This window comes from Panulirus ornatus, chromosome 20 (genome assembly GCF_036320965.1).
Source record: "Panulirus ornatus isolate Po-2019 chromosome 20, ASM3632096v1, whole genome shotgun sequence".
NCBI lineage: Eukaryota > Metazoa > Arthropoda > Malacostraca > Decapoda > Palinuridae > Panulirus > Panulirus ornatus.
This window is the reverse complement of record NC_092243.1, coordinates 42,812,438-42,826,864: the sequence shown is the minus strand read 5'-3', so window position 1 is coordinate 42,826,864 and position 14,427 is coordinate 42,812,438. Positions and strand designations below refer to the sequence as shown.

The 14,427-nt window shown below is 49.0% G+C and overlaps 2 protein-coding genes across 6 annotated transcripts in view; one reads left to right on the top strand and one right to left on the bottom strand.

The window, feature by feature from the left end:
- The window catches only part of LOC139755967 (uncharacterized), a 100,527-nt gene that overhangs the window by 82,177 nt on the left and 3,923 nt on the right, over positions 1–14,427 (bottom strand). The gene's annotated exons all lie outside the window — the stretch shown is intronic.
- Positions 979–14,427, top strand: part of LOC139755968 (uncharacterized) — a 155,964-nt gene continuing 142,515 nt past the window's right edge. The window contains exon 1 of one of the 2 annotated variants that reach the window (XM_071674812.1): positions 979–1,542. The gene's annotated coding sequence lies outside the window, so the exon portion shown is untranslated. The remainder of the gene's footprint in view (positions 1,543–14,427) is intronic. The other variant, XM_071674815.1, reaches the window with a different exon arrangement.

Genomic DNA, 14,427 nt, shown 5'->3' with positions numbered 1-14,427 from the left:
GTACGAGCGGGAGGGCGTGGAGCCGCGGGAGGTATGAGTGGGAGGGCGTGGGGCTGCGAGAGATATGAGTGGGAGGGTGTGGGGCTGCGGAAAGTATAAGTGGGAGGGCGTGTGGCTGCGGGAGGTATGAGTGGGAGGGAGTGAGGCCGTGGGTGGTATGAGTGGGAGGGCGTGGGGCTGCAGGAGGTATGAGTGGGAGGGCGTGGGGCTGCGGGAGCTATGAGTGGGAGGGCGTGGGGCTGCAGGAGGTATGAGTGGGAGGGCGTGGGACTGCGGGAGGTATGAGTGGGAGGGCGTGGGGCCGCTAGTGTTGTGCTCATACATAGTTAACAGGTCAGTTCTGGGATGCAGGGAGTAGCGGGTGGCCGCCTCCAGCTCTCACGGTCCACCTGACCTTGTACAACCACACTACACTTTGTTTACCTCTGTTATTCCTTATCTATTCACAATTCCTCTTCCATTTAACTCATCCTTTCTTATAGATGAGTAGATGAGTACATTAAGTCTTTGTTTACATTCTGACGTTCGTTCTTATCAGCGAGACGTTCGCACATCTTCCTCACGTGGCGTACGTACATCCAGGGTCTTATCTGTACTCCTTACTATCGCTCGAAACTTTTGACACTCGTTATTATCTGTATTTATCACGTTTAAGCCCTTAGCCATTCTTGCCGTGTGTCTGATATTATGTGGCCTTTTACGACGTCAGTTAACGGCAAACTGAGGGCGTCTGATGATTGATTATGATTAATAAACAGCCTTTACTGCGTGGCAGCAGGTAGGGCTACCAACCTCCCCGACATAGGATTATCGATCACTCGGACAGGTTGTCGCCCCTGAGCCTAGGAAAGTTTTCGCTCTCATATTATTGCAGGTCACAGCAGATCCTGTTGGCAGCACCAGTGTCGTGGTGTACAAGAAACGAAATAGTGAAACGAGATTCATTGATCGGCTTCTCCTCGAGGACGCTGTGTGGTGGAGAATAAAAGCGAGTTAAATAAAGTGACGAGAGAGTCAAGCAACTGTGTCAAAATTCCACCTGTTCGCTAGTGACCAGCTGAAGTGGCGCTCAGACGAGCAGTGTCGCCGCCTGACCTGCCCTCACCCGGCCTGACCTGCCCTCACCTGACCTATCGTCTTCACCTGGCCTGTCCTGCCCTCACCTGGCCTGACCTGCCCTCACCTGACCTATCGTCCTCTCCTGGCCCGAACTGTCCTCACCTGGCCTGACCTGCCCTCACCTGACCCATACAACGAATGGGACGTACTTAGGGAAAAGTTTTGAGTTGTGGCAATTTCAAGATACTGATGAATGAGGATGACTTCACAGTGTAGATTAAGAAATCAACTGCAGTGGTATTAGATAGTGAGTGAATAGTGAAACAGCGAGTTGATATATATTGATGAATGTGACATGAGTGAAGGTGACGACCTCGACAGTGAAGAGTGAAGGTGAAGACACGACAAGGTGGCGACCTCGACAGTGAAGAATGAAGATGACGACCTCGGCAGTGAAAAGTGAAGGTGAAGACACGACACTTGGTAAGTTGAGGCGTCATGTTTAAACACTATCGTTTGTGTGTTGACCTTCCCGAACATTATGATGCGACCTTTGACCACGATAGTGTCATCCTTGGATATGATGGACTGGCCTTTGACCTGACCCCTCAAGAGCCAGATCATGAGCTGGACCATCATACCCAAAAGGTCGCACAGTCGTAGCCAAAGTTATGTGGCCGAGACAACCCATCACACTCCTTGTCATAAGTCACGCTGGCCAGCAAGCACAAACAGCGAGTAACAGTCGGAATTGGATATCTCTTTCCCGTGAAATCATTGTCAGTTCATCTAATAACATGATGAAGGCAGAGCAGAACCATATAGGATGTAGGTGGATGCAGCAGCCGGCCAGGGAGGTGCTACCTTCCTGACGTAGGAGTGCTGAAGTGATGGCTGGATCCATCTTACATCCTCCGTGTCTGGTCTGCTGGTCTTACTTTCTCTTTACGTACGACTAAGTTCCTTGGCTTAAATATACACGTCTCCTTGACACATGCCACCCATTTTCCCTCCTCTATTTACATCTTGTCTTTACTCTCTCTCTCTCTCTCTCTCACACACACACACACACACACACACACACACACACACACACACACACACACACACGCACATGTGTACGCATTTTCAGGTCTTGGTCCTAATAAGAACTTGTCTCCGTAACTGACGTCTTTAATATGAAATGTAAGAAGAAAACACCAATTCTTGTGTATTTTTCCATCATCTGGTAGCTCCAGTAACTGACGAACAGCGGCTTCCTGTGCATGTATCCAGTCTCCAGCTGTTATGTACTACATCATAATAAGCCATACTCTATCAGGCGACCCCGACAGATTACTCCATGGTGTTGTCTTGGCTCAGTCCACTTAGATCCCCCGCATAGAACATATCGCTCATTTCCTTCTATCCAGTGCTCACCTCTTGGATGTTCAGGCCCCGCTACCCCAAAGCCTCCTTCACTCCATCCTCCCATCTCATCCTCTCTTCACCTCCGACAGGTAGATCCTCTTTGTGAATCTCTCCTCACTCATCCTCTCCATATACCCATACCATTTCAGCCCATCATAACTTGCCCCTGGCAGTCGAACCACGGTGACTGCGAGACCAAGATCTTGTTGGCACTCTTTCACACCATCATCTTCTCTCACGCCACATATCGACCTCAAACCTATTCTCAGCAGCTTGTTACTGTTCTTGCTCTGTTTGTCTTCACGGCTCAAGACTCGCGTTTGCCAGATAGATTGAAACATCACGCGACGCGTCTCTACCGTCGTGTGTCGCTCATCGTGTCAAGATGTTCTTGCCAGAATCACTTCAGGTTTGTCGTTCGTGACGCGCTGTTCAGTCGAACATGTTCACTGCCAGGATCTCCTATGTAGAGACTTACGTCTCTGCGGAGTGACGTCCGCCGTTCACTGTAGCTAACTTCTGCATGTCTTATCTAAATATAGTTCTCATGATGGAGGTGTGTGTGTACATAATGACTGGTACAGTGGCGGAGGGTAGAGTGGGGCACAAGCAGGACGCTTGTTTCTGGGGCGCTGGTTGTCATCTACGTACTGGTGGGGGCTTCCCGTGCAGCTCGTGGCACGGGCCTCACTCTTATGTTCAGCATCCACCCGTGCAGCACGTGGCACGGGCCTCAATCTTATGTTCAGCATCCACCCGTGCAGCACGTGGCACGGGCTTCACTCTTATGTTCAGCATCCACTCGTGCAGCACGTGGCACGGGCTTCACTCTTATGTTCAGCATCCACTCGTGCAGCACGTGGCACGGGCCTCACTCTTATGTTCAGCATCCACCCGTGCAGCACGTGGCACGGGCTTCACTCTTATGTTCAGCATCCACTCGTGCAGCACGTGGCACGGGCCTCACTCTTATGTTCAGCATCCAACCGTGCAGCACGTGGCACGGGCCTCACTCTTATGTTCAGCATCCACTCGTGCAGCACGTGGCACGGGCCTCACTCTTATGTTCAGCATCCACTCGTGCAGCACGTGGCACGGGCCTCACTCTTATGTTCAGCATCCAACCGTGCAGCACGTGGCACGGGCCTCAATCTTATGTTCAGCATCCACCCGTGCAGCACGTGGCACGGGCCTCACTCTTATGTTCAGCATCCACCCGTGCAGCACGTGGCACGGGCTTCACTCTTATGTTCAGCATCCACTCGTGCAGCACGTGGCACGGGCCTCACTCTTATGTTCAGCATCCAACCGTGCAGCACGTGGCACGGGCCTCAATCTTATGTTCAGCATCCACCCGTGCAGCACGTGGCACGGGCCTCACTCTTATGTTCAGCATCCACCCGTGCAGCACGTGGCACGGGCTTCACTCTTATGTTCAGCATCCACTCGTGCAGCACGTGGCACGGGCCTCACTCTTATGTTCAGCATCCACTCGTGCAGCACGTGGCACGGGCTTCACTCTTATGTTCAGCATCCACTCGTGCAGCACGTGGCACGGGCTTCACTCTTATGTTCAGCATCCACTCGTGCAGCACGTGGCACGGGCCTCACTCTTATGTTCAGCATCCACCCGTGCAGCACGTGGCACGGGCTTCACTCTTATGTTCAGCATCCACCCGTGCAGCACGTGGCACGGGCCTCACTCTTATGTTCAGCATCCACTCGTGCAGCACGTGGCACGGGCCTCACTCTTATGTTCAGCATCCAACCGTGCAGCACGTGGCACGGGCCTCAATCTTATGTTCAGCATCCACCCGTGCAGCACGTGGCACGGGCCTCACTCTTATGTTCAGCATCCAACCGTGCAGCACGTGGCACGGGCTTCACTCTTATGTTCAGCATCCACCCGTGCAGCACGTGGCACGGGCCTCACTCTTATATTCAGCATCCACCCGTGCAGCACGTGGCACGGGCTTCACTCTTATGTTCAGCATCCACTCGTGCAGCACGTGGCACGGGCCTCAATCTTATGTTCAGCATCCACCCGTGCAGCACGTGGCACGGGCTTCACTCTTATGTTCAGCATCCACCCGTGCAGCACGTGGCACGGGCCTCACTCTTATGTTCAGCATCCACCCGTGCAGCACGTGGCACGGGCCTCAATCTTATGTTCAGCATCCACCCGTGCAGCACGTGGCACGGGCTTCACTCTTATGTTCAGCATCCACCCGTGCAGCACGTGGCACGGGCCTCAATCTTATGTTCAGCATCCACCCGTGCAGCACGTGGCACGGGCTTCACTCTTATGTTCAGCATCCACCCGTGCAGCACGTGGCACGGCCCCTCGCACTCTGCTCCCCCTGCCCCACACACACATACCAACGATCTATATCTTGGTCACTGAACTGAACCCGTCCACCTCAGGTCTGGCATTTGGCGCGAAATACGTCGTATCTATCGCCGGAACTGTATCTATCACTGGAACTGTATCTATCACTGGAACTGTATCTATCACTGGAACTGTATCTATCACAGGAACTGTATTATACAGACTGTATCATGTATGGCAACAGCTGATGGCTATACCATTACAGACATCGAGTATGTCATACTGCCGAGCACAATATCCTCATACTGAGATCTGAAATCATACTGGATTTTTGACTTTCCATGAAATGAATTTTAGAATACAATCATTTGATATATCGATACAGCGAACCCGATCATACTACTGTGTTCATGTTATGTTATCCTGATCATACTACTGTGTTCATGTTATGTTATCCTGATCATACTACTGTGTTCATGTTATGTTATCCTGATCATACTACTGTGTTCATGTTATGTTGTCCTGATCATACTACTGTGTTCATGTCATCCTGATATTATGAACAATCTACCGTGTGTGTTCATGTAATGTCATCCCGATATTATGAAAAAATATGTTTTAAGAAGTGTTGGACAACCTTAACACACTGACCTACTGAACCCGACGGCAAGTTTGCCTCTGTAATGACCATACTGACTCTGTGAACGTTTGAGCTGCTACCATACTAACTTTACATGACGTTTTGAGCTATTGCCATACTGATTACATGACGTATTGAGCTGTTGCCATACCAACTTTACATGACGTTTGAGCTGTTACTTCACTAACTTTATATGACATTTGAGCTGTTGCCTCACTAACTTTACATGACGTTTTGAGCTGTTGCCATACTAACTTTACACGACGTATTGAGCTGTTGCCATACCAACTTTACATGACGTTTGAGCTGTTGCCATACTAACTTTACTTGACGTTTGAGCTGTTGCCATACTAACTTTACACGACGTATTGAGCTGTTGCCATACCAACTTTACATGACGTTTGAGCTGTTGCCATACTAACTTTACTTGACGTTTGAGCTGTTGCCATACTAACTTTACATGACGTTGGAGCTGCTACCTCACTAATTTTACATGACGTTTGAGCTGTACCGTATTAACTTTACATGACGCCTGAGTTGTACCATGCTAACTTTAAAAGAACTATGAAATACCTTTGTATTGCTACAAGGAGCTCTTCAGCTTTACCAAAGTAACTTTACATGACTTTCGAAATGTACCGTAGTAACATGGCATGACGCATGAGACGTACCGCTCTAACTTTATATGGCGTTTGAGCTGTACCATGCTAAATTTACGTGAGCTTGGAAAGGTACCATAGTAAGTCTAGATGACGTTTGAGCTGTACCATACTAACTTTGCATTACGTTTGAGCTGTACCATACTAACTTTGCATTACGTTTGAGCTGTACCATACTAACTTTACATTACTTTTGAACTGTACCGTACTAACTTTTACGTTTGAACTGTAATATATGACTCTACATGACGTTTGAGCTGTACCATGTTCGGTTTACGTGACGTTGGAGCTGAACCACGCTACCTTCACGAGACGAGACGGAACGAGACGAGACTAGACGGGACAAGATGAGACGGCACGAGATGATACGAGACGGGACAAAAAGGGACTGGCCATGACGAGATGGAACGAGACAGAATGGGTCGAGACGAGACGAGACGAGAAGGAAAGAGATGGCGCGAGATGAGGCGAAGTAGAACAAGACGAGACGAGACGGGACAAGACGGGAAAGGACAACACGGGACGAAAAGAGACGGGACGGGATGAGACGAGACGAGACAATATGGGGCAAGACGAGACCAGACGAAGATCGAGCAAGAGAAGGTTGAGCAAATATGAAAATACACTGGAGGTCTGCAGTGTTAAGGTGCCGGACGTGCGAGAGCATTTGGTGATCAGGGAAGCTGCGCTGGGTGGGTGCACGGTGCATGAGGGCGGGAGGGAGGGGCAGAGTCGCCTGGCTGGAGAGTCAGAGTTAGAGGGGACAGGAAAGGTTGCTGTTCCGTCAGAGAGAGAGAGAGAGAGAGAGAGAGAGAGAGAGAGAGAGAGAAGAGAGAGAGAGAGAGAGAGATGGGCCATGACCTAATGGCATGAGAAAGTAATGGCAGAATCACAGGTTTTAAAGAAGGAATATTCTTATGGGAGGAGGGAACACATGCCTCATACAGAGGCACGACTGGAGGACAGACTTGTAATCATCCCAGGAAAAGTCAAAACAAAGAATTCCCTTAAGTCAGTCCCGTCAGTGGTAATGGTGAGTCAGTATTGACATTTAGATGGGCAGGGGGAGGAGATGTGGTCAGCGAAGAGACATTTACGAGAGTGTGAGTCAGGTGAACCAATCACAGGACGAGGTTGTGTACATATAGCAACAAGGATTGGAAGGAAGAGAATAGATCCAGTGCTGAGGGAATAGTCGAGACGGACTGGTACATGGAGAGGGTGAGTCATGATTGGTTCCAGATCATTAAGACAGGAAGACAAGTGTTGTGTCAACGTCTGCACCGGGTGTGGGGGAGAGGATTTCAATCATTCCATCTGGTGTAGATCTTTTACATAGAGAACCTCAGCTTAAGGTTAACAGTATGACACGACTTCGCAGCAGGAATTTCAACAGCAAGTTATAACATTCATGGAGTTAGGAGGGCAACGCGTGAAACAGAAGAACTTGATGGGTATTGAAAGGCAAATTCTAAGTCAGATGAGGACATAACTTGGAGATTCATGGACTGTAGAGTGTGTGAGTGGCCCGTCGATATTAACCACAGACTTCTCTGAAGCAGAACGGTAGATGAGGGTTATACCTCAAGATGTGGAAGAGATTATCGAAAATATCATGACATTTGAGTCTCCGAGAGAAGTCAGATGCTCAGGGAAGTACTTGCCAGGTGGCGTTCAAGAGAAAAATATATTAAAAGAATGACTGAGAAATTGGTGAAAGGAATGGAAGAAGATGATGTCAGGTTTACTGGAGGTGCCAGTGTCGTGAGAGGGGGCGGTGCTGCCTCAGCTTGAACCTTCCCTCTCCTTAGCAGCAGAGACAGGTGAGGCTCCAGAGGTTCTTTACAGCCATACAAGACAAACCTACGCAAGGCCAAAAGGATTATCGAACTCGAATGCTCATTCCACTGTACATAAGTGGTTTTTCGAAGAAGTTTAATATATTAACATCACTTCCAGGTAGCCCCCGCCACTCCCACACCCACCGAGTTACTATAACGTACAACTGAAAAAAGTATGTTAATATCAGAGTTGCACACGTTTAACAAAGAGGCAATCTATCATGTACTTTAAACTGACAGTTATATTGTATTTATGCTTGCAGGTGTGCGTGTGTGGCTGTGTGTGCGTGTATGTATGTGTGGTACCTGTGTGTGTGTGTGTTACGGGGAGAGAGTCTTACACTCGTGTTGCTCCGTCTCTTAACCTTGTATATAAGTACCATGTCTTTGCTCCAATGTGTGTATACACGCACAAACACACGCCATCCTAAGCCAGGTAGCCATTTAATGACCAGCCACGAGGGTAGGATGAACACCAGGTTTTGAAGTGGATCAACTGACGCACCCAGGATTCGAACCCATGCGGGCCCAACCTGGTCGTGTCTATGTGTACATGTGGGTATTCAGCCATGAATCCTTATATGTATACATATATTTTTGCCTCACTTTTATCGATATGTGGTATAATAAAACTTACAAGGAAGTAGACACTGGAGTATTTGTTAAGCCAAAGTGTGAGGTTTTATTGAGACATTGAGAGCGTGGCAGATTTCTCTGTCGAGAGCGATCAAGCAACCAGGAACTTCACTCTCGCCTGACCTGCTGGCGTCATGACCTGCGTCAGAATAATGAATGAGGACGATTCACAGGTGACTAAAACGCTGGCAACACTGTGTCACACCTGGCAGACAGGTGGGTGTATGTGTGGTAGGTCAACAGCTGTGCCACACCTGGCAGACAAGTGGGTGTAGGTTATCACACATGATGTACGGAAATGATGAATCGTATTTCGCTTCTGATTTCCTCATAACAGAGACAGATCTTTACTGTGGGTAAATCTGTGGGTGAGGCCTCACTCGGTGTGTGTGTGTGTGTGTGGGGGGGGGGGGGGGTGGCTCAAGGCCGCCAGCTGGGCAGCACTCACGTTACTGACCTTAGATTATTTAACATCTTCGAGTGACCAGTTGTTTACTGGGGAAGGAGCGCCATCACACGTAGTTCTGCGAAGCAACAACATTAACCTCTCCTTCGTTTCTGGTCCACATTCAGTTCCTTACAGCGATGTCTGGACGTCTGTGGCAAGTTACAGAGATGTCTCTACGTTCGTACCAGGTAACAAAGATGTCTGTACGTTCGTACCATGTTACAGAGATGTCTGTACGTTCGTACCAGGTAACAAAGATGTCTGTACGTTCGTACCAAGTTACAGAGATGTCTGTACGTTCGTACCAGGTTACAGAGATGTCTGTACGTTCGTGCCAGGTTACAGAGATGTCTGTGCCTTCGTGCAGGTGTTCAGTCTAAATAATTCATGGTCATCGTCATGTACTCAGGAATGTACTTAAAAGTTAAGGTGATCGATGTGTAAGCCACCCACCTCAGCCACCCACTGTACCAGCCCGCAGGCCTGCCACCTACTGTACCAGCCAGCAGGCCTGCCGCACACTGCATCAGCCCGCAGGCCTGCCACACACTGTACCAACCCGGAGGCCTGCCACCCACTGTACCACCCCGCAGGCCTGCCACACTGTACCACCCCGCAGGCCCCGCACACTGTACCAGCCCGTAGGCCTACCGCACACTGTACCAGCCCGTAGGCCTGCAGCATACTGTACCAGCCCGCAGGCCTGCCACACACTGTACCAGCCCGCAGGCCTGCCACACAATGTGCCAGCCCGCAGGCCTGCCACACACTGTACCAACCCGCAGGCCTGCCACAAACTGTACCAGCCCTCAGGCCTGCCACACACACACTGTACCAGCCCGCAGCCCTGCCACACACTGTACCAGCCCTCAGGCCTGCCACACACACACTGTACCAGCCCGCAGCCCTGCCACACACTGTACCAGCCCTCAGGCCTGCCACACACTGTGCCAGCCCGCAGGCCTGCCACACATCGTACCAGCCCGCAGCCCTGCCACACACTGTACCAGCCCTCAGGCCTGCCACACACTGTACCAGCCCGCAGGCCTGCCACACACCGTACCAGCCCGCAGCCCTGCCACACACTGTACCAGCCCTCAGGCCTGCCACACACTGTACCAGCCCGCAGGCCTGCCACACACCGTACCAGCCCGCAGCCCTGCCACACACTGTACCAGCCCTCAGGCCTGCCACACACGGTACCAGTCCGCACGCCTGCCACATACTGTACCAACCCGCAGGCCTGACTCATTGTACCAGCCCGCAGCCCTGCCACACACGGTACCAGCCCGCAGGCGTGTTACAAACACATACACACGTTAATGCAGGACCGCCTTCCTGTACTGTACAAATAGGTCATTACTCTCCCTCGGCTGGAAGGGTTGAGGGTCACGTGGGTGTGTGTGTGTGTGTAGGGCAGTGAGGGTAATATACTGCTGGGGCACGACCTCCGCCTCCACCCGTAAGTGTGTCGCGGGGCGGCGCCCCCTGACGACCTGTTGAAATTTTGATGAGGTGTTGAGTGATGTGTCTTGCGTGCCTTCCTCGGCTCCCGCCATCCCCCACCTCCCCCAACACACACACACACACACACCCACCCACCCACCCACACACACACACACACACACACACACACACACACACACACACACACACACACACACACACACACACACACACACACACACACACACACACACTCACTCACACGCACACACACACACACACCACACACACACACACACACACACACACACACACACACCACACACACACACACACACCACACACACACACACACCACACACACACACCACACACACACACACATACACACACACACACACACACACACACACACACACACACACACACACACACACACACACTCACACGCACATACACACATACACACACACGCACACCTTGGATTTCCACTAGAGTGTGTTCTACCTTAGATGAAATGGATCCTTGGAAAGACTGTCTGTATCTGGACTTCCAGAGAGCATTTGACGCTGCTACACATGGCAGACTGATTAAAGCTGGTTCACCACGCAAGAAAAAGGAGAGATTCCTGCCATGATGTGAGATTACATCTACGGACCTCAGGACGTAGTCAGAGAAGCCTTCTCCAAATAGGTCGAGGTGACCAGTGGAGTGCCCCAGGGTTCTGTTCTGAGATCGTTACTCTTCTTGATATATGCAAATAACTTGCCTGAAGGGATGGACTCTTACCAGAATATGTTTGCTGATGATATAAAGATCATGAGGGAAGTGAAAAGCGAGGAGAACTGCATCAGCTTACAAGGGGATCTTAGCAGACTCCAAAGTAGATGAGATTCAACCCAACTAAACGTAAAATAATGAAGTGGGACAAAGCGAAGGACGGCCTCGCAATGATTACTGTCTTGCAGGAAATAAGCATCAAGATTCTCTGTACCAGAAGGACTTGGAATCGACATCGTTCCTAACCTGTTGCCAGAATCCCACATTAGATGATAAGTTAAGGAGAGAAACTGTCTACTGGCAAATATCAGAATAGTTTTCAAGTATATGAATAAAGAATTGTTTGTCAAGCTGCCGATATCATACATAAGGCCAAAACTAGAATACATGTAAGCTTCTAAAATTAGGTAGTGGGCTGTTGACAGCAGTCGCCAAGGGTGGTGTTACCGTCCTGACTGAGGAGCGCTACAGTGGTGCCCGGAACCATCTTGCATCCGCCATGTTAGGATTGCTGGTCTCACCTTCTGTCTCATCAACACGGGACTACCCGGCTAGTCTTGCCATCTTCTCCTTACATGCACCATACACCTACTCTAACCTCACCTATTTTCTTCCTATAAATTCTCGTATCATCTGTTTGCACATCGCTTCGAAATGTAATCATGACAGAGTCCAACAAACCTATAGCCCCTAGTCCCCAGCATCATGGGTAGCTAAGAATCTCCAAGTTTCCGCCTGACTCTACTGCCAGTGAGAGGGAGGACTCAAACAGTAGTAGGACTGGCCTCTCCCACGACTATTACCTCTCTTATAGATCCGCCTGTTCTTCTATTCATGATACCAACATTCGCTGTCTCACAAGCAATCTCTCTTCTGTTGAAAGCCATCTGAACAGTACCTCTCCTAATATCTTACTTCTCTCTGAAACCCAGTTGTCTAATAATGATCTCACTTGCCCCTTCTCAATATCCAACGATGATCTCCACTCACAATCCCGGTTCAGAGATGGTGTTTGTGCTTATTCTAACATCAACACACCTGTTGCACGCCTGGAGGACCTTCAGTCCCTAAAATTCGATGTCATCTTGGCTCAAGATCTGTCTCCCAACTACCATGCTTTCCCTTGCTTTGCTTACTGCTCTCCTAATTCTACAAATTTTACATCTTTCTTTGACCATCAAAATGTGACACTCTCACCCGCAAGCAGATAGCCTCTACCGAGAGGATTTCAAAGTTCACCATAGGGAATGGTTGAATTCCTCCCATACAGATGGTGGTGGGAATTGAAATCCTCACGTGCTCCATTCTCAATGATCTACAGCAAATAGTCACTTGCCACACGCTCCTGCCCGCTGTGACCACTCTCGTGATATTCTGGATCTGTTTTCCACTTCTAATCCTTCACGCTGTTGATTCACATTCTCGCCCCAAATTGTTTCATCTGACCACAGTCTCATACGTATATCTGATTTAACGGCATCTCTCCCTCCAACAGCCCCTTTTAAACGTAGATATTGGCACCTCAACAAAGCCGACTCGTATAACTTCCAAAAATTCTTTTCTATCTTTCCTTGAGCAAATTATTGATTCCATGTAGTGATGCTTCAGTCTCCGCCAGACGCATAGCAGAGGTTATCGTTGCGGGAATGGAAGCATTTATCCCCTCCTCCTCCAAGACGACCTCTTCTTCCAATGCATGGTTCTACCGCTCCTGTTCTGAGGCCATTCCGACAAGGATGAGACATATCGAACTTGGAAAAACTCTCCTTCCTCTGACTCCTGTTCAGCATTTATCACAGCCCGTAATCATTGCAAGTACATTATCCGTTAGGCAAATCATCCTGTATTCAGAGAAAGTGGATAACCTCTCCTCGTCATCCACTGATAAGCCTTTCTGGTCTTTAGCTAAGGGCATCTCTAACAACTTCTGTCGCTTTACCTTTCCTTCATTTATCCGTTCTGACGGTACTACAGTTGTCTCTCCCGTAGACAAAACAACTGTCTTTCGTTCCCGTTTCTCCTCTAACTCCACCTTGGAAGATACTAACATTCCTTCACGTGACCCCTGATGCTCTTCCTGCGAATCCCATGCCGCCCCCCGTAATCTCTTTTAGAACTGACCGAAAATCGCTTCTCTCTCTGGATACAAGAAAGTTTTATGGTCCTGATGACATCCATCTCCGTGTACTGAAAGAGTGTACCTCTGAACTTGCACCTGTGCTTGCTCGTCTGTTACCTTTCTGTTGAAAAACCAAAACTTTTTCTTCTTCTTGGAAGCGAGTTTTGATACTTCACATCACTAAGAAGGATGACCGCTCTAACCCCTCTAACTATCGTCCTATTGCTTTGACATCTACCATTTCCAAAGTCTTTGAATCCCTCCTTAACTCCCATATCCTTAGACATCTTGAATCAAAGTCTTCTCTCTGATCACCAGTATGGTTTCAGTAAGGCGAGATCCACTGATGATATTCTTTTCTATCTTACTCATGTCTGGTCATCATCCATAAGAGATTCTGGGCAATCCTGAGTAGTTGCCTTTGATATATCCAAGAATTTTGACAGGTTGTGGCATCGGAGTCTTATCTCTAAACTCCCTTATTTTGTCTTCCCTCCCTCACTTTGCTCCCTCATATCTAGCTTCCTCCCTGGCCGATCTATCTCCGAAAATGTTGATGGATCGATCAGCCTCTTACAATTTCTCCATCAACAGTGGTGTTCCTCAAGGTTCTGTCCTGTACCCTACACTTTCTCTCCTTTTTATCAACGATTTCCCCTTCTCCACAAATAACCAAATGCACTCATACGCTGACCACTCAACACCTATTCCTGCACATACTTCAATTCTTCTCCTTCTTCTCTCACTCAATCTTCATCTCATCTCGACACAACTTCCTGAATAAACTCAGACAGAATATCTCAGAAGGGCAAACGAAATTTGGTGAAGTTTAATGCCTGTAAGAACCAGTTCCTGCGCAACTCTCCATCCAAAATTTCTCAACTCTCTCTCTCCTTCGACTGCTCTGAAATTAAGCCTTTTAACTCGATTAACTCTGTTTACATACTTGATATTGCTGAAATATTCACTTCATCTTGGAAATCCTACATTATGGAAATAGCTGAGTCTGCTTCTAAGAAACTGGGTGTCCTCTTTAGATGTCGAAACATTTCTTCTGAAC